The sequence below is a fragment of the Lactuca serriola genome, chromosome 4 (genome assembly GCF_051521515.1).
Source record: "Lactuca serriola cultivar US96UC23 chromosome 4, Lser_US96UC23_V15, whole genome shotgun sequence".
In the NCBI taxonomy this organism is placed as follows: domain Eukaryota; kingdom Viridiplantae; phylum Streptophyta; class Magnoliopsida; order Asterales; family Asteraceae; genus Lactuca; species Lactuca serriola.
The window spans coordinates 173,930,925-173,935,646 of record NC_136411.1 but is presented as its reverse complement, the minus strand read 5'-3'; the positions used below and the strand labels follow the sequence as shown (position 1 = coordinate 173,935,646).

At 31.7% G+C, this 4,722-nt stretch overlaps 1 long non-coding RNA gene across 12 annotated transcripts; it reads left to right on the top strand.

The window, feature by feature from the left end:
• The first annotated feature begins 492 nt into the window (after nt 1-492).
• Nucleotides 493-3,695, top strand: LOC145102947 (uncharacterized). 12 transcript variants are annotated; one of them, XR_013706320.1, is made up of 7 exons: nt 493-1,020; nt 1,115-1,128; nt 1,436-1,618; nt 1,737-1,835; nt 1,921-2,029; nt 2,113-3,301; nt 3,371-3,695. It is a non-coding gene; the product is annotated as an uncharacterized LOC145102947 (long non-coding RNA). The 12 variants fall into 12 exon arrangements; XR_013706321.1 differs by lacking the exon at nt 1,115-1,128 and having other exon boundaries at nt 1,496-1,618; XR_013706322.1 differs by lacking the exon at nt 1,436-1,618.
• Nucleotides 3,696-4,722: the final 1,027 nt, after the last annotated feature.

Sequence of the window (4,722 nt, the reverse complement as noted above, 5' to 3'; positions counted from 1 at the left end):
AAAGTATACAATGAGCACCACATTCTCTTATCAACAGTATTTTAACATTTTGACAAATGTTAATATTTACAATATGAATGAAATGATAGTCAACAATCTTGAAGTCGTCGACAAATTATTGTTGGAGATGATCGATATTGTCACAGAAGAAAGAAACTAGATGATGGTCTATATGAGGATATTTGGGCGACATACGAGGGAATTTTAATTCAAATTATATATATATATATATATATATATATATATATATATATATATATATATATATATATATATATATATATTAATTAAAGTTGGACAATCCTTAGGAACAGTAAAATTCCAAAGGTTTTGTCATATTTGATCCCAAATTTTTTTTGTTTTAGACATTGGCCACAATAATTTTTAGGCTTGACATTTTAGCTCTTATAGTTTCATTTTTTTATTCTTCATCCCTCCACCGCCTGATCCCAGCCTGATCCCTCTTTATATATTTTCAATTGTTGACTGATACATGTCTCGCATTTAATTTGTTTCTTCTGGACACCGCTATTATCTTCCATTCAGTTTCTTACACATAGCGCTATGTTTCCCACCGCCTTTCTCTCATCTATACCTCATCCTATCCATTATACCTCCTCCTATCCATTGCCGACTACTTCTTCCCTGTCTTCTACTCGATGTGTTCTCTTTAGAAATTGATTCACCAAATCTCGTGCTTGCTTTCATTCACCAAACTCCATCTCAGATATCATCACTAAAAACCGTGAAATCACTTCCAACCCTAGAAACTCTAGCCGATTATGAAGTAGTCGGTTCTAGGGTGTTATTCGATTCGTCCTTTTTACGTCTTCCCTAAAAGGGTTCCACCACTATACCACCGCCGGTTTCAGTTGATATCGTCTGCCTCGCCGAACACAACTCCTAGCTATTCAATATATACTGTTTTAGATGGCGTCTTGATCGACAACTTTGTCCCTGCTCTCACCGATAAACCTTCCTGATCCTTCCATGATCACTAACCATCCCACCCCCATTGATGTAAGGAGCTTTATCCACTAATCTTTCTTTCACTTTCTTCTTTATCAGATTGATTATTTTTCGTCTTCCTCCTCTATATGAACCCACACACCAGCGAAGTTGTTCCAGGTATGCATTTATAAGGGTATCATCAAATTTTCTTTGTCTGATTTCTTGCGTTTCTTATACACTTAGGGTTTCTCAAATTACTTACAGTAGATTAAGCATTTCAGCATATCTTTTTATGTCAAGTAAAAAGAATTCCTTTACTTCGTAAAGTATATAATTCTATACATTTTCCTTACTGTAACAGCTTTTGAAGAATTGCATGCTTAATCGGACTTTCACCTTGATACATGTTGTCTAAGTTACTATTTTTGGATTCTATATCTTCATCTACAGTTATATAATTGACATAATCATTAAAATCTGGAAGGCAGGAGATTGGTTTGGAAGAAATACTCAGTTATCTGAGAAGCTTATTGTTGGATTTCAGAATGAGGACCTAGAAAATGTAGACTAGCCATTGACTTTTCTGAAAGTCTAATGTGAAGTACTTATGCGTTCTCACCTCCTTACTATAACAGCAAGCTGGCAGTCGCTAATTAGTAAATTATAAGTAAAGAACTTTATTTTATGATTTTAAGCATACTATAATAAAGAAGTATGGTTTCTATTGTTTGTTTATATAAATTATTTTTGCATAATGTCATACTGTTGACATCTTTTGCATTCAGGGTTGCATATGATGTTAGCCTCTCTGATGATGGCTGGTCTCCTAAGATATTCGGCATTATCTCAAGGAACACTTCAACCTCTTGGGAAAAGCTTGATGTGTATGTATCATATTCTAATAATTTGATTTGATAATCTCCTCCTCTTGAATTCAACAATCTCGTATAATACATGTTATATTGTCAGTGGTTCTCCTCTATGACACTCATTTGAGATAGAATCCAGAACAAATTCTGCCTTTTACAGCACACCTACTATTATTACATTCTGTGTCCCCACAAAGGCTCCACTACAGGTTAGAGTCACAGAAATATGAAGTTATTTAGTGTTATAAGAATAGTATTGTTTTTAGTTTTACAATCTTTTTTACTGTTGCAGGAGGCGTATTCAATCCCACTTCTGCCCCTTGAAATCCTATCAGATAAGCCACACAAAATTACACTCTGTCTTCTGTTACAACTATCTTCGTGTATGTTCAAGCGGTATTGATTTTGCATTTGCAAATCCGTTACTTAATATTCACTTGAAGTGTTTCTCTTTCCCCTCTACATCAATATCAAATGTGTTTTCGTATCTCCATTTTCTCTGTTTTTTTCCTATGTATGGATTTGATTTTTTTCTTCTGATTGGGGCTTGCAGAACAAACAACAAAATGCTTATGATATATATGAGTTTTTCTGTATATATAGCAACAACAACGGTCCTTACCGTAAAAGAAGGTAACAAACTAAATGCATCTCCTCTCTTGAATCTTTTTTTTTCGTTTTGAACCAAGAAATCTTTCACTTACATGGTTGTAAGTTGGCTTACCAAATGGTAAGGTATTTTTTTTTTCAAAAAAGTATGATGTAAAGAAATGGTGGTTATAGGGATATTGGTCATCTCCTATGATGTACGCCATGAATGAAATTCTTTTGAATTAGTTTCTTGGGAATCAACGAAAATGAGTAAGTCAAGCAATGTCTGATGTGTGATGAGGTTTATTTTTATAATTGTTTTTTGTGTTATAGCCATTGAATGCTGCCACGTTCATCTTTGACTTTTTTAGTTTTTGATTTTAAGATTATTATTTAAAATGATTCTTTTGTAACATTTAAAATGCCACTGACCAAAAACATTTGAAACAAGCATTGAAGCAACCCAAAAGGAGATTCAAAGTCCGACTGATGTGGAGGTTGAACTCAAGCGGAGACTCGGCCAACTCGCCGACCATTTGATTCCGAAACAAGCACAGATCGGTGCAAAGTGCTTTTAGTTGTTGTTTTTTTATTTAAAAATGACCAGTGGTTTACCACAGGATCACCCATTAAAAATGTTAAATGCTGAATAAAATGATGTTCACGTTACTATTTGAATCGTTATGGTAAAATTGTTAGTTGTATTTATTTATTTATTTACAAGAATAATTATCTTTTCAACTGTTTTCACTTTCTTTTTTTCATCACTCATTCTCAGTTGTGTACATATGTAGGATCTCGATCTTACAAAACCAGGCATTAATATGCCATCAACAAGATTAGAGTTTGAAGTACCAACACAAGAAGTTCTAAAAAAAGATGACTTCCGGGTAACCATTTTTTTCAGCTTTAAAAATTATTCATTTTCACTTAATGATTTTTTCATATGGTTGATGCAGAATGTGAGGTTTCTTGCTTACTTTACAACCAAGGCTGGAGTGGGTGGTCAATTGGTACCCACAATAGGAATTCTATTATCCACACGACCACCCACTTATGGAAGGCGGTGCCATTAAAATTGCTAATATGAATTACGGTGGAAAAGTGATATCGTCACGGATTAATTAAAGAATATGTAAAGTCAAGATATAGCAATATACTTTTTCTGTTAACTCTGTTGAAATTTACTGTGTGTTGTATGCTATTTTGGAGAACTCCACATAGCAATATACTTTTTCTATCAATAACGAACACGAAGTGGCAAAAATGATTGGAGTTGTCTAAGTCTATCCCTGCAACGCGGGGCTTGTCATCTAGTTTTAAAAATAATGTTGACTCTTTCTAGTCAAAAAGTACATTTGTTTTAATGTTGACTTTTCCATTTATATATATATATATATATATATATATATATATATATATATATATATATATATATATATATATATGGAAAAGTTAAATAAAACACCATTATTAATCAATGATCCAATGAACCAATCTAAAGCGCCGAAATTTAAAGCGATCAACGGCAAAAGGAAAAGTTGTTAACTTTTACAATGGACGTACATGCACCGGATTATAACAAAACGTACTTCCTTTTTTTCATTTTAATTTTTTTAGGCCATGTTTTTTATCGAAAAAAAAAATCAAACATACCGTTGTTCATGATTTTTCGTCCTATTTCCATAGGGATCCATGATGATATATATAAAAAACGAATTTTTTTTTTTCAAAAAAAAAAGCCAACTTCATTTTTTTGCTGAAAAGTTAAGGCCTATTTTTTTATAGAAAAAAAAAATCATAAATATATCAAATTTTAGATTTGTTTTGTACTTTTTAAATATAGATTCATATTCATGTAAAAAAAACGATATTTAAGTTCAGATTCACACTGTGAACTTTCTCATATTCACAATATACATAATAGTAAATCAGATTCACAATGTGAATCTGAACTGATCGTGCTTTTTTACATTGTGAATGTTAAAAATTGAAATATTTACAGTTTAGATTCATAGTGATCGACTTTTTTTTTTTGGTAAACCTTCTTAGATTCACAATGTGCGTAATAGTATGTCAAATTCACAATGTGAATCTGAACTAATCGAGCTTTTTCACATTGTGAATATTAAAAATTAAAATATTTACAGTTTAGATTCATAGTGTAAATCTACACTGTTCGAGTTTTTTTTGGTTGGTGTTGATGTTTATTGATAGAGTACAAAAAATTTTATATTTTTGGTATTATTAGTTTTTTTTTGATAAAAATAAAATAAAATATTGAAAAAATAACAAAATTAAGTGGGTTTTT